The sequence below is a fragment of the Spea bombifrons genome, chromosome 4 (assembly GCF_027358695.1).
Source record: "Spea bombifrons isolate aSpeBom1 chromosome 4, aSpeBom1.2.pri, whole genome shotgun sequence".
In the NCBI taxonomy this organism is placed as follows: domain Eukaryota; kingdom Metazoa; phylum Chordata; class Amphibia; order Anura; family Pelobatidae; genus Spea; species Spea bombifrons.
In genome coordinates, this window is record NC_071090.1 from 62,848,893 (window position 1) to 62,876,123 (window position 27,231).

The following is a 27,231-nucleotide window of genomic DNA, read 5'->3' on the forward strand; positions in this document are numbered from 1 at the left end:
AGGTTATTGTCCTCCACCGACTCTTCCTCCTCCTCTTCCTCCTCCTCCTCGGTGTCATCTGGCATAAAGATGTAACAGTCCTCCTCCTCAAAGCCAAATGGGTTAGGAGTCGGGAGGTTATTGTCCTCCACCGACTCGTCCTCCTCCTCGTCCTCCTCCTCGGTGTCATCTGGCATAAAGATGTAACAGTCCTCCTCCTCAAAGCCAAATGGGTTAGGAGTCGGGAGGTTATTGTTCTCCACCGAATCTACCTCCTCATCCTCGTCCTCCTCCTCATCTTCCTCCTCTGTGTCATCTGGCATAAAGATGTAACAGTCCTCCTCCTCAAAGCCAAATGGGTTAGGAGTCGGGAGGTTATTGTCCTCCACCGACTCTTCCTCCTCCTCGTCCTCCTCCTCGTCCTCCTCCTCTGTGTCATCTGGCATAAAGATGTAACAGTCCTCCTCATTTAAGCCAAATGGGTTAGGAGTTGGGAGGTTATTGGCCTGCGAGTAGAAAGAAAGTAAATCATATTTTTCTTAAAATTATCATGAATTCTAAATATGAAATAAAATTTATAAAATTAAATCATTATTAAATTATTTAAAAAGAACCTAAGAACTGACCATATGGGCCCAGGGAGTCTCTATTTCCTCTTCCAAGGCAGGAGGCGCGGGGTCATATCCAGTATTATCCTCCTCCTCCTCTTCATCACCGGCGATGGTAATGATGGAAAGGGCATCTCTGGTAATGGTCGTGATGGAAATGCCATAGACATTAACGGTAAGGATGGAAACACCGTAGTACGAAATGTTCATGACTGAAAGGCCATCGTCCATATAGGTGGTGATGAAAATGCCACCTTCAGTGATGGTAAGGACAGAAAGGCCTTCCTCATTAACACCAAACTGGGGAGGTGTTGTGAAATAGTTCGCCTGCAAATAGTAAAAACATAAAACATCTTTTTCTTCACATTTTGATATCGTCATAGAAATAATCTTTGTGTAGAAATGAAATCTGGCCCAAACTATTCATACCTCATCGTATCTCTCATCCATGGTTAATCTCCTGAAGAACACGCTAAGAGCAATGGTACCAAAGCTAGATCTGTAGAACACTCCTGACCACCTGCTGCTCTACTGATGGAAAGCTTTGTCTGACTTGAGCTTACATGGGTATCAACAATGACATCACAAAGATTCTATGACATAATAGTAGGAGCTTGGTGTTGTGAGCAGGGCTTAGTTACTAGATACCAGCAGGATATTTTCTGAATGTTTTAATAATAGAATCAGACTAATTGGACTTGGAAGAGCAAACATTTTTTGGTTGTATATGAAATGAATAACTAATAACAAAGTAACGATTTGCATTCATTGCCTGTATTAAACAGAACAATTTATAAAGATGTTTTATATAGGAGATAGTAAAAGTAATTGCTTTCTTTATTATATGCTTTGGCTGGTGTGGGTTGGAACATTTACCCCCCATATATATTTACAAACATTTGTGTATTTACCCATACGGTGAACCTATGGATGGTAGTAGATACATGGAACAGCCGAAGGGGTAGAGGTATGCCAGTGAAAAAGATTGGTTTGCCGCGAAGGTGAGATTCAAACCTTTAGCCACGGCTGGTAATCTGAGTGGTCCGATAGATAAGTGGACACTCATTTTGTTACATCAGAGGGACCGGAATATATATATATATATATATATATACTGTATATGTATGTTTATTTATGTTTTTTTCAGTGGTATGATTTAATAGTGGGAATTATTAACCCCCCCCCCAGTTTTGACTGTGGTATCTAATGTGCCCCCCTATATATTGTTCCTACAGTGCCCCCCAGCTATGGTTGTTTAGTGGAAATTTCCAAAAAACATACAGAACATGGGAAATACGGTGAATTAATATATGACAAAAGCAGGTCAATTGTTCTTTATCTTATTTATTTATATATATATATACTTTGTAATAATTGATGAATAGCACACATCCTGGATAATTAAAAGACCCTTAAGATAAACCCCCAGAGCGCTGTATACAGTAATACCCCCCAAGTGCTGTATACAGTAATAACCCCGCCAGTGCTGTATACAGTAATAACCCCTAGCGCTGTATACAGTAATAACCCCCAGTGCTGTATACAGTTATAACCCCTAGCGCTGTATACAGTAATAACCCCTAGCGCTGTATACAGTAATAACCCCTAGCGCTGTATACAGTAATAACCCCCAGTGCTGTATACCGTAATGACCCCTAGCGCTGTGTACAGTAATAACCCCGCCAGTGCTGTATACAGTAATGACCCCTAGCGCTGTATATAATAATAACCCCCCCAGTGCTGTATACAGTAATAACCCCTAGCGCTGTATACAGTAATAACCCCCCCTCCCCTTGCTGTATACAACAGGGCTCCCTACTGCCTTTCATTCGGCTAATGATGAGACTTTTAAGGTTCTATTAAAGCTAAAGAGCTAGCGAACGGTTACGTCTGGAGTAGATCACCTTGTTGCTGCATCAATCCGGTAATTACCGCAATGCCCCCCGTCTGCACTCGTTATTGGAAGACCCCCTTTCTTTGAAAACAAGAGTCTCTTTGCCTACTAAGCATTCGGCTATCTAGTTAGAACCTGTCTTTGGCCATTAATTGCCAGAACTGTTAGCCCTGAGCATTAAGGTCATCAGAAAATGTAATTCTAAAGGGCCAGAGGCTTAGATGTAAAGTAAAGAGATTTGAGTTTAGTGACAGGGTAGTAGATGAGTGGAACAGCCTAACAGCGGACATTGTAGAGGATAATACAGTGAGTGATCTGCTGGCAGGTTTCATGTGTCTATGTTTGCTGTAAAGTAGGGTTTTTTAGTAAATGGTTGGACGGAGCAGGCAGAGAGTTCTGTAGGGTTGGTCCTGGTGATGGAAGGACCTGGTGAGAGTTTATTGTTGAGCTTCACAGATAATATAAGACAGAATCTTGTGTTTAATGCAACGCAACATTTTTATTTTTAACATGCTAACTTATTCTAACTTATTCTAACTTATTCTAACTTATTCTAACTTATTCTACAAACAACAACAAATGCGATGACTTAATCATCCACACGCACGCCCTTCTTCATAATCCTCCTCTTCCATAATGACAGGAGTCTGCCCAGGCGGCCAGGTGTTTTTTGGCTTGATCTGATCTTGGGTCTCCATTTGCAGGGAAAGCACCCATGTTTGCCAGCCTCCTCTTCTTCCTCATCCTCCTTCTCCTCCTCATTCTCCTTCTTCTCCTTTTCCTCCTCCTCACCCTCCCTCTCCTTCTCCGCCTCCTCCTCTCCCTCTTTCTTGTCCTTCTCCAACTCTTCCTCCTCCTTTTTCTCATCATCCTCCTCCTCTGCATCATCATCAGAAATAATGCTTATATTATATAACCCATATTCTGGGTGAGGAGTAGGGAGGTTGTTGTCCTCCTCCGGCTCTTCCTCCTTCTCCTCCTCTTTGTCATCTGGCATTAAGATGAAAACGTCCTCATTTAAGCCAAATGGGTGAGGAGTAGGGAGGTTATTGTCCTCCTCAGACTCTTCCTCCTCTTCGTCGTCCTCCTCCTCGGTGTCATATGGCATTAGGATGTAACAGTCCTCTTCATTAAAGCCAAATGTGCTAGGAGTCGGGAGGTTATTGTCCTCCACCGACTTGTCCTCCTCCTCGTCCTCCTCCTCTGTATCACGTGGCATTAGGATGTAACAGTCCTCTTCATTAAAGCCAAATGTGCTAGGAGTCGGGAGGTTATTGTCCTCCACCGACTTGTCCTCCTCCTCGTCCTCCTCCTCTGTATCACGTGGCATTAGGATGTAACAGTCCTCCTCATTTAAGCCAAATGTGTTAGGAGTCGGGAGGTTATTGTCCTCCACCGACTCCTCATCCTCCTCCTCCTCGTCCTCCTCCTCGTCCTCCTCCTCTGTATCATCTGGCATTATGATGTAACAGTCCTCCTCCTCAAAGCCAAATGGGTTAGGAGTCGGGAGGTTATTGTTCTCCACCGATTCTACCTCCTCATCCTCGTCCTCCTCCTCGTCTTCCTCCTCTGTGTCATCTGGCATAAAGATGTAACAGTCCTCCTCCTCAAAGCCAAATGGGTTAGGAGTCGGGAGGTTATTGTCCTCCACCGACTCTTCCTCCTCCTCTTCCTCCTCCTACTCGGTGTCATCTGGCATAAAGATGTAACAGTCCTCCTCCTCAAAGCCAAATGGGTTAGGAGTCGGGAGGTTATTGTCCTCCACCGACTCTTCCTCCTCCTCTTCCTCCTCCTCCTCGGTGTCATCTGGCATAAAGATGTAACAGTCCTCCTCCTCAAAGCCAAATGGGTTAGGAGTCGGGAGGTTATTGTCCTCCACCGACTCGTCCTCCTCCTCGTCCTCCTCCTCGGTGTCATCTGGCATAAAGATGTAACAGTCCTCCTCCTCAAAGCCAAATGGGTTAGGAGTCGGGAGGTTATTGTTCTCCACCGAATCTACCTCCTCATCCTCGTCCTCCTCCTCATCTTCCTCCTCTGTGTCATCTGGCATAAAGATGTAACAGTCCTCCTCCTCAAAGCCAAATGGGTTAGGAGTCGGGAGGTTATTGTCCTCCACCGACTCTTCCTCCTCCTCGTCCTCCTCCTCGTCCTCCTCCTCTGTGTCATCTGGCATAAAGATGTAACAGTCCTCCTCATTTAAGCCAAATGGGTTAGGAGTTGGGAGGTTATTGGCCTGCGAGTAGAAAGAAAGTAAATCATATTTTTCTTAAAATTATCATGAATTCTAAATATGAAATAAAATTTATAAAATTAAATCATTATTAAATTATTTAAAAAGAACCTAAGAACTGACCATATGGGCCCAGGGAGTCTCTATTTCCTCTTCCAAGGCAGGAGGCGCGGGGTCATATCCAGTATTATCAGGGGCGGGCTGGGCCGGGGGGCAGGGGGGCAATTGCCCCCCAGGCCGCCCTAAATCCGGGCCGGTGGGCCGGACGGACGACCGGCAGACAGACATTCAATGCGGCTGCGGCCGCAAAGTTAAAAACTAAGCGGCCGCGAGCAGGATTGAATGCGGCCGTCATGCGTACCTGGCGGGGGAGGGAGGGGGGCGGTCCGCCCCGGCTGCCGCTCATCTGAGGGGTGCCACCATGCCGGCACGCCTACAGTTTCTGGAGGCGTGCCGGCATGGTGGCACCCCTCAGATGAGCGGCAGCCGGGGCGGACCGCCCCCTCCCGTTTCGGTGCGCGCGGCAACAACACTGAAGCCACGCCCAACATTTTCCGCGCCGGAAGGACAGGAAGAAGAAGAAGTAGAAGAAGAAGAGGAGGAAGAGGAAACGTGAGAGTGAAAGAAGAAAAGGTAGGAGAGAGTGGATTAGTAAGTGTGTGAGAGTGATGGGTGTTATGCTGAATGTAAGTGTGTGAGAGTGATGGTTGTTATGCTGAATGTAAGTGTGTGAGAGTGATGGGTGTTATGCTAAATGTACGTGTGTGAGAGTGATGGGTGTTATGCTGAATGTAAGTGTGTGAGAGTGATGGGTGTTATGCTAAATGTAAGTGTGTGAGAGTGATGGGTGTTATGCTGAATGTAAGTGTGTGAGAGTGATGGGTGTTATGCTAAATGTAAGTGTGTGAGAGTGATGGGTGTTATGCTGAATGTAAGTGTGTGAGAGTGATGGGTGTTATGCTGAATGTAAGTGTGAGAGTGATGGGTGTTATGCTGAATGTAAGTGTGTGAGAGTGATGGGTGTTATGCTGAATGTAAGTGTGTGAGAGTGATGGGTGTTATGCTGAATGTAAGTGTGTGAGAGTGATGGGTGTTATGCTGAATGTAAGTGTGTGAGAGTGATGGGTGTTATGCTAAATGTACGTGTGTGAGAGTGATGGGTGTTATGCTGAATGTACGTGTGTGAGAGTGATGGGTGTTATGCTGAATGCAAGTGTAAGAGTGATGGGTGTTATGCTGAATGTAAGTGTAAGAGTGATGGGTGTTATGCTGAATGTAAGTGTGTGAGAGTGATGGGTGTTATGCTGAATGTAAGTGTGTGAGAGTGATGGGTGTAATGCTGAATGTAAGTGTGTGAGAGTGATGGGTGTTATGCTGAATGTAAGTGTGTGAGAGTGATGGGTGTTATGCTGAATGTAAGTGTGTGAGAGTGATGGGTGTTATGCTGAATGTAAGTGTGAGAGTGATGGGTGTTATGCTGAATGTAAGTGTGTGAGAGTGATGGGTGTTATGCTGAATGTTTGTGAATGAGGGTTTCAGATAGCATGGATGTGTAAGTGTTGGGGGATAGCTTGGCATAGGGAGTCCGTAATCACATTTCTTTCATGCCCAGATTCCAGCATGTAGTGGCTGCCTAGGCATGATAGGAGTGTGATTGCTGTTATAAATTATTTTTTGGTCCAACTTCGGTGTGTTAACACTTTTATTGGACAGAATAATTCAATGACAGTATTAATATATATATATATAATTGCAAACAGCAATCACACTCCTATCATGCTAAGTCAGCCAGCACATGCTAGAACCTGGGCATGATAGGATTGTGATTGTTGTTATATATATGTCTATATATATATATATATGTGTTAATATTATTGTTGATTTTTTTGTCTAATTTTGGTGTTACTTTTAATAAAGTATTTTAAAGTTTTTTTTTTTTGTTTTTTTTTTTCTGTTTTGGCCAAGTGAATGCTGAATTTTCAGTTTCAGTCCAGAATTATCATTTTGGTGCATCACTACTATATACTATGCCAGTCACTAAAGTGGTAAGCCTACACCACATCAATGTTTGGCTTAGTATATAGTGATAGGGGTTGTCAGTGTCTGGCTCAATGTATAGGCACACATTGACGGTGGTACCGCGTAATCCCTAAGTATATAATGATAACAATTTTCACTGTACCCCTGTCAATGTTTGCCTAACCATAGAAACTATGCAGTTTTAAAGTGTGTGTGGGGGGTGCCACATACAGGGTCTGCCACAGGTGCCAAATACTCTAGGTACGCCCCTGCATCATGCGGCAGTCAGACCCAACGGCCATGCCTCAGCTCCTCTTCCCACGTCTTAAAAGGGGTGTGATGAAGAGCTGAGGCATGCGGTGTTTGCACGCCGGCCACTTTAATTTCATTAGGCGCTGGTGGAGTGACTGCCGCACGACGGCCGCTTTCAATGTCGCTCGCAGCCGCTTTGATGGTGCAATGGGCCAGTTGACTAGACTTGCCCCCCAGGCCTTAGGCTGCCAGCCCTCCCCTGAGTATTATCCTCCTCCTCCTCTTCATCACCGGCGATGGTAATGATGGAAAGGGCATCTCTGGTAATGGTCGTGATGGAAATGCCATAGACATTAACGGTAAGGATGGAAACACCGTAGTACGAAATGTTCATGACTGAAAGGCCATCGTCCATATAGGTGGTGATGAAAATGCCACCTTCAGTGATGGTAAGGACAGAAAGGCCTTCCTCATTAACACCAAACTGGGGAGGTGTTGTGAAATAGTTCGCCTGCAAATAGTAAAAACATAAAACATCTTTTTCTTCACATTTTGATATCGTCATAGAAATAATCTTTGTGTAGAAATGAAATCTGGCCCAAACTATTCATACCTCATCGTATCTCTCATCCATGGTTAATCTCCTGAAGAACACGCTAAGAGCAATGGTACCAAAGCTAGATCTGTAGAACACTCCTGACCACCTGCTGCTCTACTGATGGAAAGCTTTGTCTGACTTGAGCTTACATGGGTATCAACAATGACATCACAAAGATTCTATGACATAATAGTAGGAGCTTGGTGTTGTGAGCAGGGCTTAGTTACTAGATACCAGCAGGATATTTTCTGAATGTTTTAATAATAGAATCAGACTAATTGGACTTGGAAGAGCAAACATTTTTTGGTTGTATATGAAATGAATAACTAATAACAAAGTAACGATTTGCATTCATTGCCTGTATTAAACAGAACAATTTATAAAGATGTTTTATATAGGAGATAGTAAAAGTAATTGCTTTCTTTATTATATGCTTTGGCTGGTGTGGGTTGGAACATTTACCCCCCATATATATTTACAAACATTTGTGTATTTACCCATACGGTGAACCTATGGATGGTAGTAGATACATGGAACAGCCGAAGGGGTAGAGGTATGCCAGTGAAAAAGATTGGTTTGCCGCGAAGGTGAGATTCAAACCTTTAGCCACGGCTGGTAATCTGAGTGGTCCGATAGATAAGTGGACACTCATTTTGTTACATCAGAGGGACCGGAATATATATATATATATATATATATATATATATACTGTATATGTATGTTTATTTATGTTTTTTTCAGTGGTATGATTTAATAGTGGGAATTATTAATCCCCCCCCCAGTTTTGACTGTGGTATCTAATGTGCCCCCCTATATATTGTTCCTACAGTGCCCCCCAGCTATGGTTGTTTAGTGGAAATTTCCAAAAAACATACAGAACATGGGAAATACGGTGAATTAATATATGACAAAAGCAGGTCAATTGTTCTTTATCTTATTTATTTATATATATATATATACTTTGTAATAATTGATGAATAGCACACATCCTGGATAATTAAAAGACCCTTAAGATAAACCCCCAGAGCGCTGTATACAGTAATACCCCCCAAGTGCTGTATACACTAATAACCCCGCCAGTGCTGTATACAGTAATAACCCCTAGCGCTGTATACAGTAATAACCCCCAGTGCTGTATACAGTTATAACCCCTAGCGCTGTATACAGTAATAACCCCCAGTGCTGTATACCGTAATGACCCCTAGCGCTGTGTACAGTAATAACCCCGCCAGTGCTGTATACAGTAATGACCCCTAGCGCTGTATATAATAATAACCCCCCCAGTGCTGTATACAGTAATAACCCCTAGCGCTGTATACAGTAATAACCCCCCCTCCCCTTGCTGTATACAACAGGGCTCCCTACTGCCTTTCATTCGGCTAATGATGAGACTTTTAAGGTTCTATTAAAGCTAAAGAGCTAGCGAACGGTTACGTCTGGAGTAGATCACCTTGTTGCTGCATCAATCCGGTAATTACCGCAATGCCCCCCGTCTGCACTCGTTATTGGAAGACCCCCTTTCTTTGAAAACAAGAGTCTCTTTGCCTACTAAGCATTCGGCTATCTAGTTAGAACCTGTCTTTGGCCATTAATTGCCAGAACTGTTAGCCCTGAGCATTAAGGTCATCAGAAAATTTAATTCTAAAGGGCCAGAGGCTTAGATGTAAAGTAAAGAGATTTTAGTTTAGTGACAGGGTAGTAGATGAGTGGAACAGCCTAACAGCGGACATTGTAGAGGATAATACAGTGAGTGATCTGCTGGCAGGTTTCATGTGTCTATGTTTGCTGTAAAGTAGGGTTTTTTAGTAAATGGTTGGACGGAGCAGGCAGAGAGTTCTGTAGGGTTGGTCCTGGTGATGGAAGGACCTGGTGAGAGTTTATTGTTGAGCTTCACAGATAATATAAGACAGAATCTTGTGTTTAATGCAACGCAACATTTTTATTTTTAACATGCTAACTTATTCTAACTTATTCTAACTTATTCTAACTTATTCTAACTTATTCTACAAACAACAACAAATGCGATGACTTAATCATCCACACGCACGCCCTTCTTCATAATCCTCCTCTTCCATAATGACAGGAGTCTGCCCAGGCGGCCAGGTGTTTTTTGGCTTGATCTGATCTTGGGTCTCCATTTGCAGGGAAAGCACCCATGTTTGCCAGCCTCCTCTTCTTCCTCATCCTCCTTCTCCTCCTCATTCTCCTTCTTCTCCTTTTCCTCCTCCTCCTCACCCTCCCTCTCCTTCTCCGCCTCCTCCTCTCCCTCTTTCTTGTCCTTCTCCAACTCTTCCTCCTCCTTTTTCTCATCATCCTCCTCCTCTGCATCATCATCAGAAATAATGCTTATATTATATAACCCATATTCTGGGTGAGGAGTAGGGAGGTTGTTGTCCTCCTCCGGCTCTTCCTCCTTCTCCTCCTCTTTGTCATCTGGCATTAAGATGAAAACGTCCTCATTTAAGCCAAATGGGTGAGGAGTAGGGAGGTTATTGTCCTCCTCAGACTCTTCCTCCTCTTCGTCGTCCTCCTCCTCGGTGTCATATGGCATTAGGATGTAACAGTCCTCTTCATTAAAGCCAAATGTGCTAGGAGTCGGGAGGTTATTGTCCTCCTCCGACTTGTCCTCCTCCTCGTCCTCCTCCTCTGTATCACGTGGCATTAGGATGTAACAGTCCTCCTCATTTAAGCCAAATGTGTTAGGAGTCGGGAGGTTATTGTCCTCCACCGACTCCTCATCCTCCTCCTCCTCGTCCTCCTCCTCGTCCTCCTCCTCTGTATCATCTGGCATTATGATGTAACAGTCCTCCTCCTCAAAGCCAAATGGGTTAGGAGTCGGGAGGTTATTGTTCTCCACCGATTCTACCTCCTCATCCTCGTCCTCCTCCTCGTCTTCCTCCTCTGTGTCATCTGGCATAAAGATGTAACAGTCCTCCTCCTCAAAGCCAAATGGGTTAGGAGTCGGGAGGTTATTGTCCTCCACCAACTCTTCCTCCTCCTCTTCCTCCTCCTCCTCGGTGTCATCTGGCATAAAGATGTAACAGTCCTCCTCCTCAAAGCCAAATGGGTTAGGAGTCGGGAGGTTATTGTCCTCCACCGACTCTTCCTCCTCCTCTTCCTCCTCCTCCTCGGTGTCATCTGGCATAAAGATGTAACAGTCCTCCTCCTCAAAGCCAAATGGGTTAGGAGTCGGGAGGTTATTGTCCTCCACCGACTCGTCCTCCTCCTCGTCCTCCTCCTCGGTGTCATCTGGCATAAAGATGTAACAGTCCTCCTCCTCAAAGCCAAATGGGTTAGGAGTCGGGAGGTTATTGTTCTCCACCGAATCTACCTCCTCATCCTCGTCCTCCTCCTCATCTTCCTCCTCTGTGTCATCTGGCATAAAGATGTAACAGTCCTCCTCCTCAAAGCCAAATGGGTTAGGAGTCGGGAGGTTATTGTCCTCCACCGACTCTTCCTCCTCCCCGTCCTCCTCCTCGTCCTCCTCCTCTGTGTCATCTGGCATAAAGATGTAACAGTCCTCCTCATTTAAGCCAAATGGGTTAGGAGTTGGGAGGTTATTGGCCTGCGAGTAGAAAGAAAGTAAATCATATTTTTCTTAAAATTATCATGAATTCTAAATATGAAATAAAATTTATAAAATTAAATCATTATTAAATTATTTAAAAAGAACCTAAGAACTGACCATATGGGCCCAGGGAGTCTCTATTTCCTCTTCCAAGGCAGGAGGCGCGGGGTCATATCCAGTATTATCCTCCTCCTCCTCTTCATCACCGGCGATGGTAATGATGGAAAGGGCATCTCTGGTAATGGTCGTGATGGAAATGCCATAGACATTAACGGTAAGGATGGAAACACCGTAGTACGAAATGTTCATGACTGAAAGGCCATCGTCCATATAGGTGGTGATGAAAATGCCACCTTCAGTGATGGTAAGGACAGAAAGGCCTTCCTCATTAACACCAAACTGAGGAGGTGTTGTGAAATAGTTCGCCTGCAAATAGTAAAAACATAAAACATCTTTTTCTTCACATTTTGATATCGTCATAGAAATAATCTTTGTGTAGAAATGAAATCTGGCCCAAACTATTCATACCTCATCGTATCTCTCATCCATGGTTAATCTCCTGAAGAACACACTAAGAGCAATGGTACCAAAGCTAGATCTGTAGAACACTCCTGACCACCTGCTGCTCTACTGATGGAAAGCTTTGTCTGACTTGAGCTTACATGGGTATCAACAATGACATGACAAAGATTCTATGACATAATAGTAGGAGCTTGGTGTTGTGAGCAGGGCTTAGTTACTAGATACCAGCAGGATATTTTCTGAATGTTTTAATAATAGAATCAGACTAATTGGACTTGGAAGAGCAAACATTTTTTGGTTGTATATGAAATGAATAACTAATAACAAAGTAACGATTTGCATTCATTGCCTGTATTAAACAGAACAATTTATAAAGATGTTTTATATAGGAGATAGTAAAAGTAATTGCTTTCTTTATTATATGCTTTGGCTGGTGTGGGTTGGAACATTTACCCCCCATATATATTTACAAACATTTGTGTATTTACCCATACGGTGAACCTATGGATGGTAGTAGATACATGGAACAGCCGAAGGGGTAGAGGTATGCCAGTGAAAAAGATTGGTTTGCCGCGAAGGTGAGATTCAAACCTTTAGCCACGGCTGGTAATCTGAGTGGTCCGATAGATAAGTGGACACTCATTTTGTTACATCAGAGGGACCGGAATATATATATATATATATACTGTATATGTATGTTTATTTATGTTTTTTTCAGTGGTATGATTTAATAGTGGGAATTATTAATCCCCCCCCCAGTTTTGACTGTGGTATCTAATGTGCCCCCCTATATATTGTTCCTACAGTGCCCCCCAGCTATGGTTGTTTAGTGGAAATTTCCAAAAAACATACAGAACATGGGAAATACGGTGAATTAATATATGACAAAAGCAGGTCAATTGTTCTTTATCTTATTTATTTATATATATATATACTTTGTAATAATTGATGAATAGCACACATCCTGGATAATTAAAAGACCCTTAAGATAAACCCCCAGAGCGCTGTATACAGTAATACCCCCCAAGTGCTGTATACAGTAATAACCCCGCCAGTGCTGTATACAGTAATAACCCCTAGCGCTGTATACAGTAATAACCCCCAGTGCTGTATACAGTTATAACCCCTAGCGCTGTATACAGTAATAACCCCTAGCGCTGTATACAGTAATAACCCCTAGCGCTGTATACAGTAATAACCCCCAGTGCTGTATACCGTAATGACCCCTAGCGCTGTGTACAGTAATAACCCCGCCAGTGCTGTATACAGTAATGACCCCTAGCGCTGTATATAATAATAACCCCCCCAGTGCTGTATACAGTAATAACCCCTAGCGCTGTATACAGTAATAACCCCCCCTCCCCTTGCTGTATACAACAGGGCTCCCTACTGCCTTTCATTCGGCTAATGATGAGACTTTTAAGGTTCTATTAAAGCTAAAGAGCTAGCGAACGGTTACGTCTGGAGTAGATCACCTTGTTGCTGCATCAATCCGGTAATTACCGCAATGCCCCCCGTCTGCACTCGTTATTGGAAGACCCCCTTTCTTTGAAAACAAGAGTCTCTTTGCCTACTAAGCATTCGGCTATCTAGTTAGAACCTGTCTTTGGCCATTTATTGCCAGAACTGTTAGCCCTGAGCATTAAGGTCATCAGAAAATGTAATTCTAAAGGGCCAGAGGCTTAGATGTAAAGTAAAGAGATTTTAGTTTAGTGACAGGGTAGTAGATGAGTGGAACAGCCTAACAGCGGACATTGTAGAGGATAATACAGTGAGTGATCTGCTGGCAGGTTTCATGTGTCTATGTTTGCTGTAAAGTAGGGTTTTTTAGTAAATGGTTGGACGGAGCAGGCAGAGAGTTCTGTAGGGTTGGTCCTGGTGATGGAAGGACCTGGTGAGAGTTTATTGTTGAGCTTCACAGATAATATAAGACAGAATCTTGTGTTTAATGCAACGCAACATTTTTATTTTTAACATGCTAACTTATTCTAACTTATTCTAACTTATTCTAACTTATTCTAACTTATTCTACAAACAACAACAAATGCGATGACTTAATCATCCACACGCACGCCCTTCTTCATAATCCTCCTCTTCCATAATGACAGGAGTCTGCCCAGGCGGCCAGGTGTTTTTTGGCTTGATCTGATCTTGGGTCTCCATTTGCAGGGAAAGCACCCATGTTTGCCAGCCTCCTCTTCTTCCTCATCCTCCTTCTCCTCCTCATTCTCCTTCTTCTCCTTTTCCTCCTCCTCACCCTCCCTCTCCTTCTCCGCCTCCTCCTCTCCCTCTTTCTTGTCCTTCTCCAACTCTTCCTCCTCCTTTTTCTCATCATCCTCCTCCTCTGCATCATCATCAGAAATAATGCTTATATTATATAACCCATATTCTGGGTGAGGAGTAGGGAGGTTGTTGTCCTTCTCCGGCTCTTCCTCCTTCTCCTCCTCTTTGTCATCTGGCATTAAGATGAAAACGTCCTCATTTAAGCCAAATGTGTGAGGAGTAGGGAGGTTATTGTCCTCCTCAGACTCTTCCTCCTCTTCGTCGTCCTCCTCCTCGGTGTCATATGGCATTAGGATGTAACAGTCCTCTTCATTAAAGCCAAATGTGCTAGGAGTCGGGAGGTTATTGTCCTCCACCGACTTGTCCTCCTCCTCGTCCTCCTCCTCTGTATCACGTGGCATTAGGATGTAACAGTCCTCCTCATTTAAGCCAAATGTGTTAGGAGTCGGGAGGTTATTGTCCTCCACCGACTCCTCATCCTCCGACTCCTCATCCTCCTCCTCGTCCTCCTCCTCTGTATCATCTGGCATTATGATGTAACAGTCCTCCTCCTCAAAGCCAAATGGGTTAGGAGTCGGGAGGTTATTGTTCTCCACCGATTCTACCTCCTCATCCTCGTCCTCCTCCTCGTCTTCCTCCTCTGTGTCATCTGGCATAAAGATGTAACAGTCCTCCTCCTCAAAGCCAAATGGGTTAGGAGTCGGGAGGTTATTGTCCTCCACCGACTCTTCCTCCTCCTCTTCCTCCTCCTCCTCGGTGTCATCTGGCATAAAGATGTAACAGTCCTCCTCCTCAAAGCCAAATGGGTTAGGAGTCGGGAGGTTATTGTCCTCCACCGACTCTTCCTCCTCCTCTTCCTCCTCCTCCTCGGTGTCATCTGGCATAAAGATGTAACAGTCCTCCTCCTCAAAGCCAAATGGGTTAGGAGTCGGGAGGTTATTGTCCTCCACCGACTCGTCCTCCTCCTCGTCCTCCTCCTCGGTGTCATCTGGCATAAAGATGTAACAGTCCTCCTCCTCAAAGCCAAATGGGTTAGGAGTCGGGAGGTTATTGTTCTCCACCGAATCTACCTCCTCATCCTCGTCCTCCTCCTCATCTTCCTCCTCTGTGTCATCTGGCATAAAGATGTAACAGTCCTCCTCCTCAAAGCCAAATGGGTTAGGAGTCGGGAGGTTATTGTCCTCCACCGACTCTTCCTCCTCCTCGTCCTCCTCCTCGTCCTCCTCCTCTGTGTCATCTGGCATAAAGATGTAACAGTCCTCCTCATTTAAGCCAAATGGGTTAGGAGTTGGGAGGTTATTGGCCTGCGAGTAGAAAGAAAGTAAATCATATTTTTCTTAAAATTATCATGAATTCTAAATATGAAATAAAATTTATAAAATTAAATCATTATTAAATTATTTAAAAAGAACCTAAGAACTGACCATATGGGCCCAGGGAGTCTCTATTTCCTCTTCCAAGGCAGGAGGCGCGGGGTCATATCCAGTATTATCCTCCTCCTCCTCTTCATCACCGGCGATGGTAATGATGGAAAGGGCATCTCTGGTAATGGTCGTGATGGAAATGCCATAGACATTAACGGTAAGGATGGAAACACCGTAGTACGAAATGTTCATGACTGAAAGGCCATCGTCCATATAGGTGGTGATGAAAATGCCACCTTCAGTGATGGTAAGGACAGAAAGGCCTTCCTCATTAACACCAAACTGGGGAGGTGTTGTGAAATAGTTCTCCTGCAAATAGTAAAAACATAAAACATCTTTTTATTCACATTTTGATATCGTCATAGAAATAATCTTTGTGTAGAAATGAAATCTGGCCCAAACTATTCATACCTCATCGTATCTCTCATCCATGGTTAATCTCCTGAAGAACACGCTAAGAGCAATGGTACCAAAGCTAGATCTGTAGAACACTCCTGACCACCTGCTGCTCTACTGATGGAAAGCTTTGTCTGACTTGAGCTTACATGGGTATCAACAATGACATCACAAAGATTCTATGACATAATAGTAGGAGCTTGGTGTTGTGAGCAGGGCTTAGTTACTAGATACCAGCAGGATATTTTCTGAATGTTTTAATAATAGAATCAGACTAATTGGACTTGGAAGAGCAAACATTTTTTGGTTGTATATGAAATGAATAACTAATAACAAAGTAACGATTTGCATTCATTGCCTGTATTAAACAGAACAATTTATAAAGATGTTTTATATAGGAGATAGTAAAAGTAATTGCTTTCTTTATTATATGCTTTGGCTGGTGTGGGTTGGAACATTTACCCCCCATATATATTTACAAACATTTGTGTATTTACCCATACGGTGAACCTATGGATGGTAGTAGATACATGGAACAGCCGAAGGGGTAGAGGTATGCCAGTGAAAAAGATTGGTTTGCCGCGAAGGTGAGATTCAAACCTTTAGCCACGGCTGGTAATCTGAGTGGTCCGATAGATAAGTGGACACTCATTTTGTTACATCAGAGGGACCGGAATATATATATATATATATATATACTGTATATGTATGTTTATTTATGTTTTTTTCAGTGGTATGATTTAATAGTGGGAATTATTAATCCCCCCCCCCAGTTTTGACTGTGGTATCTAATGTGCCCCCCTATATATTGTTCCTACAGTGCCCCCCAGCTATGGTTGTTTAGTGGAAATTTCCAAAAAACATACAGAACATGGGAAATACGGTGAATTAATATATGACAAAAGCAGGTCAATTGTTCTTTATCTTATTTATTTATATATATATATACTTTGTAATAATTGATGAATAGCACACATCCTGGATAATTAAAAGACCCTTAAGATAAACCCCCAGAGCGCTGTATACAGTAATACCCCCCAAGTGCTGTATACAGTAATAACCCCGCCAGTGCTGTATACAGTAATAACCCCTAGCGCTGTATACAGTAATAACCCCCAGTGCTGTATACAGTTATAACCCCTAGCGCTGTATACAGTAATAACCCCTAGCGCTGTATACAGTAATAACCCCTAGCGCTGTATACAGTAATAACCCCCAGTGCTGTATACCGTAATGACCCCTAGCGCTGTGTACAGTAATAACCCCGCCAGTGCTGTATACAGTAATGACCCCTAGCGCTGTATATAATAATAACCCCCCCAGTGCTGTATACAGTAATAACCCCTAGCGCTGTATACAGTAATAACCCCCCCTCCCCTTGCTGTATACAACAGGGCTCCCTACTGCCTTTCATTCGGCTAATGATGAGACTTTTAAGGTTCTATTAAAGCTAAAGAGCTAGCGAACGGTTACGTCTGGAGTAGATCACCTTGTTGCTGCATCAATCCGGTAATTACCGCAATGCCCCCCGTCTGCACTCGTTATTGGAAGACCCCCTTTCTTTGAAAACAAGAGTCTCTTTGCCTACTAAGCATTCGGCTATCTAGTTAGAACCTGTCTTTGGCCATTTATTGCCAGAACTGTTAGCCCTGAGCATTAAGGTCATCAGAAAATGTAATTCTAAAGGGCCAGAGGCTTAGATGTAAAGTAAAGAGATTTTAGTTTAGTGACAGGGTAGTAGATGAGTGGAACAGCCTAACAGCGGACATTGTAGAGGATAATACAGTGAGTGATCTGCTGGCAGGTTTCATGTGTCTATGTTTGCTGTAAAGTAGGGTTTTTTAGTAAATGGTTGGACGGAGCAGGCAGAGAGTTCTGTAGGGTTGGTCCTGGTGATGGAAGGACCTGGTGAGAGTTTATTGTTGAGCTTCACAGATAATATAAGACAGAATCTTGTGTTTAATGCAACGCAACATTTTTATTTTTAACATGCTAACTTATTCTAACTTATTCTAACTTATTCTAACTTATTCTAACTTATTCTAACTTATTCTACAAACAACAACAAATGCGATGACTTAATCATCCACACGCACGCCCTTCTTCATAATCCTCCTCTTCCATAATGACAGGAGTCTGCCCAGGCGGCCAGGTGTTTTTTGGCTTGATCTGATCTTGGGTCTCCATTTGCAGGGAAAGCACCCATGTTTGCCAGCCTCCTCTTCTTCCTCATCCTCCTTCTCCTCCTCATTCTCCTTCTTCTCCTTTTCCTCCTCCTCACCCTCCCTCTCCTTCTCCGCCTCCTCCTCTCCCTCTTTCTTGTCCTTCTCCAACTCTTCCTCCTCCTTTTTCTCATCATCCTCCTCCTCTGCATCATCATCAGAAATAATGCTTATATTATATAACCCATATTCTGGGTGAGGAGTAGGGAGGTTGTTGTCCTCCTCCGGCTCTTCCTCCTTCTCCTCCTCTTTGTCATCTGGCATTAAGATGAAAACGTCCTCATTTAAGCCAAATGGGTGAGGAGTAGGGAGGTTATTGTCCTCCTCAGACTCTTCCTCCTCTTCGTCGTCCTCCTCCTCGGTGTCATATGGCATTAGGATGTAACAGTCCTCTTCATTAAAGCCAAATGTGCTAGGAGTCGGGAGGTTATTGTCCTCCACCGACTTGTCCTCCTCCTCGTCCTCCTCCTCTGTATCACGTGGCATTAGGATGTAACAGTCCTCCTCATTTAAGCCAAATGTGTTAGGAGTCGGGAGGTTATTGTCCTCCACCGACTCCTCATCCTCCGACTCCTCATCCTCCTCCTCGTCCTCCTCCTCTGTATCATCTGGCATTATGATGTAACAGTCCTCCTCCTCAAAGCCAAATGGGTTAGGAGTCGGGAGGTTATTGTTCTCCACCGATTCTACCTCCTCATCCTCGTCCTCCTCCTCGTCTTCCTCCTCTGTGTCATCTGGCATAAAGATGTAACAGTCCTCCTCCTCAAAGCCAAATGGGTTAGGAGTCGGGAGGTTATTGTCCTCCACCGACTCTTCCTCCTCCTCTTCCTCCTCCTCCTCGGTGTCATCTGGCATAAAGATGTAACAGTCCTCCTCCTCAAAGCCAAATGGGTTAGGAGTCGGGAGGTTATTGTCCTCCACCGACTCTTCCTCCTCCTCTTCCTCCTCCTCCTCGGTGTCATCTGGCATAAAGATGTAACAGTCCTCCTCCTCAAAGCCAAATGGGTTAGGAGTCGGGAGGTTATTGTCCTCCACCGACTCGTCCTCCTCCTCGTCCTCCTCCTCGGTGTCATCTGGCATAAAGATGTAACAGTCCTCCTCCTCAAAGCCAAATGGGTTAGGAGTCGGGAGGTTATTGTTCTCCACCGAATCTACCTCCTCATCCTCGTCCTCCTCCTCGTCCTCCTCCTCATCTTCCTCCTCTGTGTCATCTGGCATAAAGATGTAACAGTCCTCCTCCTCAAAGCCAAATGGGTTAGGAGTCGGGAGGTTATTGTCCTCCACCGACTCTTCCTCCTCCTCATCCTCCTCCTCGTCCTCCTCCTCTGTGTCATCTGGCATAAAGATGTAACAGTCCTCCTCATTTAAGCCAAATGGGTTAGGAGTTGGGAGGTTATTGGCCTGCGAGTAGAAAGAAAGTAAATCATATTTTTCTTAAAATTATCATGAATTCTAAATATGAAATAAAATTTATAAAATTAAATCATTATTAAATTATTTAAAAAGAACCTAAGAACTGACCATATGGGCCCAGGGAGTCTCTATTTCCTCTTCCAAGGCAGGAGGCGCGGGGTCATATCCAGTATTATCCTCCTCCTCCTCTTCATCACCGGCGATGGTAATGATGGAAAGGGCATCTCTGGTAATGGTCGTGATGGAAATGCCATAGACATTAACGGTAAGGATGGAAACACCGTAGTACGAAATGTTCATGACTGAAAGGCCATCGTCCATATAGGTGGTGATGAAAATGCCACCTTCAGTGATGGTAAGGACAGAAAGGCCTTCCTCATTAACACCAAACTGGGGAGGTGTTGTGAAATAGTTCTCCTGCAAATAGTAAAAACATAAAACATCTTTTTCTTCACATTTTGATATCGTCATAGAAATAATCTTTGTGTAGAAATGAAATCTGGCCCAAACTATTCATACCTCATCGTATCTCTCATCCATGGTTAATCTCCTGAAGAACACGCTAAGAGCAATGGTACCAAAGCTAGATCTGTAGAACACTCCTGACCACCTGCTGCTCTACTGATGGAAAGCTTTGTCTGACTTGAGCTTACATGGGTATCAACAATGACATCACAAAGATTCTATGACATAATAGTAGGAGCTTGGTGTTGTGAGCAGGGCTTAGTTACTAGATACCAGCAGGATATTTTCTGAATGTTTTAATAATAGAATCAGACTAATTGGACTTGGAAGAGCAAACATTTTTTGGTTGTATATGAAATGAATAACTAATAACAAAGTAACGATTTGCATTCATTGCCTGTATTAAACAGAACAATTTATAAAGATGTTTTATATAGGAGATAGTAAAAGTAATTGCTTTCTTTATTATATGCTTTGGCTGGTGTGGGTTGGAACATTTACCCCCCATATATATTTACAAACATTTGTGTATTTACCCATACGGTGAACCTATGGATGGTAGTAGATACATGGAACAGCCGAAGGGGTAGAGGTATGCCAGTGAAAAAGATTGGTTTGCCGCGAAGGTGAGATTCAAACCTTTAGCCACGGCTGGTAATCTGAGTGGTCCGATAGATAAGTGGACACTCATTTTGTTACATCAGAGGGACCGGAATATATATATATATATATACTGTATATGTATGTTTATTTATGTTTTTTTCAGTGGTATGATTTAATAGTGGGAATTATTAATCCCCCCCCCAGTTTTGACTGTGGTATCTAATGTGCCCCCCTATATATTGTTCCTACAGTGCCCCCCAGCTATGGTTGTTTAGTGGAAATTTCCAAAAAACATACAGAACATGGGAAATACGGTGAATTAATATATGACAAAAGCAGGTCAATTGTTCTTTATCTTATTTATTTATATATATATATACTTTGTAATAATTGATGAATAGCACACATCCTGGATAATTAAAAGACCCTTAAGATAAACCCCCAGAGCGCTGTATACAGTAATACCCCCCAAGTGCTGTATACAGTAATAACCCCGCCAGTGCTGTATACAGTAATAACCCCTAGCGCTGTATACAGTAATAACCCCCAGTGCTGTATACAGTTATAACCCCTAGCGCTGTATACAGTAATAACCCCTAGCGCTGTATACAGTAATAACCCCTAGCGCTGTATACAGTAATAACCCCCAGTGCTGTATACCGTAATGACCCCTAGCGCTGTGTACAGTAATAACCCCGCCAGTGCTGTATACAGTAATGACCCCTAGCGCTGTATATAATAATAACCCCCCCAGTGCTGTATACAGTAATAACCCCTAGCGCTGTATACAGTAATAACCCCCCCTCCCCTTGCTGTATACAACAGGGCTCCCTACTGCCTTTCATTCGGCTAATGATGAGACTTTTAAGGTTCTATTAAAGCTAAAGAGCTAGCGAACGGTTACGTCTGGAGTAGATCACCTTGTTGCTGCATCAATCCGGTAATTACCGCAATGCCCCCCGTCTGCACTCGTTATTGGAAGACCCCCTTTCTTTGAAAACAAGAGTCTCTTTGCCTACTAAGCATTCGGCTATCTAGTTAGAACCTGTCTTTGGCCATTAATTGCCAGAACTGTTAGCCCTGAGCATTAAGGTCATCAGAAAATGTAATTCTAAAGGGCCAGAGGCTTAGATGTAAAGTAAAGAGATTTTAGTTTAGTGACAGGGTAGTAGATGAGTGGAACAGCCTAACAGCGGACATTGTAGAGGATAATACAGTGAGTGATCTGCTGGCAGGTTTCATGTGTCTATGTTTGCTGTAAAGTAGGGTTTTTTAGTAAATGGTTGGACGGAGCAGGCAGAGAGTTCTGTAGGGTTGGTCCTGGTGATGGAAGGACCTGGTGAGAGTTTATTGTTGAGCTTCACAGATAATATAAGACAGAATCTTGTGTTTAATGCAACGCAACATTTTTATTTTTAACATGCTAACTTATTCTAACTTATTCTAACTTATTCTAACTTATTCTACAAACAACAACAAATGCGATGACTTAATCATCCACACGCACGCCCTTCTTCATAATCCTCCTCTTCCATAATGACAGGAGTCTGCCCAGGCGGCCAGGTGTTTTTTGGCTTGATCTGATCTTGGGTCTCCATTTGCAGGGAAAGCACCCATGTTTGCCAGCCTCCTCTTCTTCCTCATCCTCCTTCTCCTCCTCATTCTCCTTCTTCTCCTTTTCCTCCTCCTCACCCTCCCTCTCCTTCTCCGCCTCCTCCTCTCCCTCTTTCTTGTCCTTCTCCAACTCTTCCTCCTCCTTTTTCTCATCATCCTCCTCCTCTGCATCATCATCAGAAATAATGCTTATATTATATAACCCATATTCTGGGTGAGGAGTAGGGAGGTTGTTGTCCTCCTCCGGCTCTTCCTCCTTCTCCTCCTCTTTGTCATCTGGCATTAAGATGAAAACGTCCTCATTTAAGCCAAATGGGTGAGGAGTAGGGAGGTTATTGTCCTCCTCAGACTCTTCCTCCTCTTCGTCGTCCTCCTCCTCGGTGTCATATGGCATTAGGATGTAACAGTCCTCTTCATTAAAGCCAAATGTGCTAGGAGTCGGGAGGTTATTGTCCTCCACCGACTTGTCCTCCTCCTCGTCCTCCTCCTCTGTATCACGTGGCATTAGGATGTAACAGTCCTCCTCATTTAAGCCAAATGTGTTAGGAGTCGGGAGGTTATTGTCCTCCACCGACTCCTCATCCTCCTCCTCCTCGTCCTCCTCCTCGTCCTCCTCCTCTGTATCATCTGGCATTATGATGTAACAGTCCTCCTCCTCAAAGCCAAATGGGTTAGGAGTCGGGAGGTTATTGTTCTCCACCGATTCTACCTCCTCATCCTCGTCCTCCTCCTCGTCTTCCTCCTCTGTGTCATCTGGCATAAAGATGTAACAGTCCTCCTCCTCAAAGCCAAATGGGTTAGGAGTCGGGAGGTTATTGTCCTCCACCGACTCTTCCTCCTCCTCTTCCTCCTCCTCCTCGGTGTCATCTGGCATAAAGATGTAACAGTCCTCCTCCTCAAAGCCAAATGGGTTAGGAGTCGGGAGGTTATTGTCCTCCACCGACTCTTCCTCCTCCTCTTCCTCCTCCTCCTCGGTGTCATCTGGCATAAAGATGTAACAGTCCTCCTCCTCAAAGCCAAATGGGTTAGGAGTCGGGAGGTTATTGTCCTCCACCGACTCGTCCTCCTCCTCGTCCTCCTCCTCGGTGTCATCTGGCATAAAGATGTAACAGTCCTCCTCCTCAAAGCCAAATGGGTTAGGAGTCGGGAGGTTATTGTTCTCCACCGAATCTACCTCCTCATCCTCGTCCTCCTCCTCATCTTCCTCCTCTGTGTCATCTGGCATAAAGATGTAACAGTCCTCCTCCTCAAAGCCAAATGGGTTAGGAGTCGGGAGGTTATTGTCCTCCACCGACTCTTCCTCCTCCTCGTCCTCCTCCTCGTCCTCCTCCTCTGTGTCATCTGGCATAAAGATGTAACAGTCCTCCTCATTTAAGCCAAATGGGTTAGGAGTTGGGAGGTTATTGGCCTGCGAGTAGAAAGAAAGTAAATCATATTTTTCTTAAAATTATCATGAATTCTAAATATGAAATAAAATTTATAAAATTAAATCATTATTAAATTATTTAAAAAGAACCTAAGAACTGACCATATGGGCCCAGGGAGTCTCTATTTCCTCTTCCAAGGCAGGAGGCGCGGGGTCATATCCAGTATTATCCTCCTCCTCCTCTTCATCACCGGCGATGGTAATGATGGAAAGGGCATCTCTGGTAATGGTCGTGATGGAAATGCCATAGACATTAACGGTAAGGATGGAAACACCGTAGTACGAAATGTTCATGACTGAAAGGCCATCGTCCATATAGGTGGTGATGAAAATGCCACCTTCAGTGATGGTAAGGACAGAAAGGCCTTCCTCATTAACACCAAACTGGGGAGGTGTTGTGAAATAGTTCGCCTGCAAATAGTAAAAACATAAAACATCTTTTTCTTCACATTTTGATATCGTCATAGAAATAATCTTTGTGTAGAAATGAAATCTGGCCCAAACTATTCATACCTCATCGTATCTCTCATCCATGGTTAATCTCCTGAAGAACACGCTAAGAGCAATGGTACCAAAGCTAGATCTGTAGAACACTCCTGACCACCTGCTGCTCTACTGATGGAAAGCTTTGTCTGACTTGAGCTTACATGGGTATCAACAATGACATCACAAAGATTCTATGACATAATAGTAGGAGCTTGGTGTTGTGAGCAGGGCTTAGTTACTAGATACCAGCAGGATATTTTCTGAATGTTTTAATAATAGAATCAGACTAATTGGACTTGGAAGAGCAAACATTTTTTGGTTGTATATGAAATGAATAACTAATAACAAAGTAACGATTTGCATTCATTGCCTGTATTAAACAGAACAATTTATAAAGATGTTTTATATAGGAGATAGTAAAAGTAATTGCTTTCTTTATTATATGCTTTGGCTGGTGTGGGTTGGAACATTTACCCCCCATATATATTTACAAACATTTGTGTATTTACCCATACGGTGAACCTATGGATGGTAGTAGATACATGGAACAGCCGAAGGGGTAGAGGTATGCCAGTGAAAAAGATTGGTTTGCCGCGAAGGTGAGATTCAAACCTTTAGCCACGGCTGGTAATCTGAGTGGTCCGATAGATAAGTGGACACTCATTTTGTTACATCAGAGGGACCGGAATATATATATATATATATACTGTATATGTATGTTTATTTATGTTTTTTTCAGTGGTATGATTTAATAGTGGGAATTATTAATCCCCCCCCCCAGTTTTGACTGTGGTATCTAATGTGCCCCCCTATATATTGTTCCTACAGTGCCCCCCAGCTATGGTTGTTTAGTGGAAATTTCCAAAAAACATACAGAACATGGGAAATACGGTGAATTAATATATGACAAAAGCAGGTCAATTGTTCTTTATCTTATTTATTTATATATATATATACTTTGTAATAATTGATGAATAGCACACATCCTGGATAATTAAAAGACCCTTAAGATAAACCCCCAGAGCGCTGTATACAGTAATACCCCCCAAGTGCTGTATACAGTAATAACCCCGCCAGTGCTGTATACAGTAATAACCCCTAGCGCTGTATACAGTAATAACCCCCAGTGCTGTATACAGTTATAACCCCTAGCGCTGTATACAGTAATAACCCCTAGCGCTGTATACAGTAATAACCCCTAGCGCTGTATACAGTAATAACCCCCAGTGCTGTATACCGTAATGACCCCTAGCACTGTGTACAGTAATAACCCCGCCAGTGCTGTATACAGTAATGACCCCTAGCGCTGTATATAATAATAACCCCCCCAGTGCTGTATACAGTAATAACCCCTAGCGCTGTATACAGTAATAACCCCCCCTCCCCTTGCTGTATACAACAGGGCTCCCTACTGCCTTTCATTCGGCTAATGATGAGACTTTTAAGGTTCTATTAAAGCTAAAGAGCTAGCGAACGGTTACGTCTGGAGTAGATCACCTTGTTGCTGCATCAATCCGGTAATTACCGCAATGCCCCCCGTCTGCACTCGTTATTGGAAGACCCCCTTTCTTTGAAAACAAGAGTCTCTTTGCCTACTAAGCATTCGGCTATCTAGTTAGAACCTGTCTTTGGCCATTAATTGCCAGAACTGTTAGCCCTGAGCATTAAGGTCATCAGAAAATGTAATTCTAAAGGGCCAGAGGCTTAGATGTAAAGTAAAGAGATTTTAGTTTAGTGACAGGGTAGTAGATGAGTGGAACAGCCTAACAGCGGACATTGTAGAGGATAATACAGTGAGTGATCTGCTGGCAGGTTTCATGTGTCTATGTTTGCTGTAAAGTAGGGTTTTTTAGTAAGTGGTTGGACGGAGCAGGCAGAGAGTTCTGTAGGGTTGGTCCTGGTGATGGAAGGACCTGGTGAGAGTTTATTGTTGAGCTTCACAGATAATATAAGACAGAATCTTGTGTTTAATGCAACGCAACATTTTTATTTTTAACATGCTAACTTATTCTAACTTATTCTAACTTATTCTAACTTATTCTAACTTATTCTACAAACAACAACAAATGCGATGACTTAATCATCCACACGCACGCCCTTCTTCATAATCCTCCTCTTCCATAATGACAGGAGTCTGCCCAGGCGGCCAGGTGTTTTTTGGCTTGATCTGATCTTGGGTCTCCATTTGCAGGGAAAGCACCCATGTTTGCCAGCCTCCTCTTCTTCCTCATCCTCCTTCTCCTCCTCATTCTCCTTCTTCTCCTTTTCCTCCTCCTCACCCTCCCTCTCCTTCTCCGCCTCCTCCTCTCCCTCTTTCTTGTCCTTCTCCAACTCTTCCTCCTCCTTTTTCTCATCATCCTCCTCCTCTGCATCATCATCAGAAATAATGCTTATATTATATAACCCATATTCTGGGTGAGGAGTAGGGAGGTTGTTGTCCTCCTCCGGCTCTTCCTCCTTCTCCTCCTCTTTGTCATCTGGCATTAAGATGAAAACGTCCTCATTTAAGCCAAATGGGTGAGGAGTAGGGAGGTTATTGTCCTCCTCAGACTCTTCCTCCTCTTCGTCGTCCTCCTCCTCGGTGTCATATGGCATTAGGATGTAACAGTCCTCTTCATTAAAGCCAAATGTGCTAGGAGTCGGGAGGTTATTGTCCTCCACCGACTTGTCCTCCTCCTCGTCCTCCTCCTCTGTATCACGTGGCATTAGGATGTAACAGTCCTCCTCATTTAAGCCAAATGTGTTAGGAGTCGGGAGGTTATTGTCCTCCACCGACTCCTCATCCTCCTCCTCCTCGTCCTCCTCCTCGTCCTCCTCCTCTGTATCATCTGGCATTATGATGTAACAGTCCTCCTCCTCAAAGCCAAATGGGTTAGGAGTCGGGAGGTTATTGTTCTCCACCGATTCTACCTCCTCATCCTCGTCCTCCTCCTCGTCTTCCTCCTCTGTGTCATCTGGCATAAAGATGTAACAGTCCTCCTCCTCAAAGCCAAATGGGTTAGGAGTCGGGAGGTTATTGTCCTCCACCGACTCTTCCTCCTCCTCTTCCTCCTCCTCCTCGGTGTCATCTGGCATAAAGATGTAACAGTCCTCCTCCTCAAAGCCAAATGGGTTAGGAGTCGGGAGGTTATTGTCCTCCACCGACTCTTCCTCCTCCTCTTCCTCCTCCTCCTCGGTGTCATCTGGCATAAAGATGTAACAGTCCTCCTCCTCAAAGCCAAATGGGTTA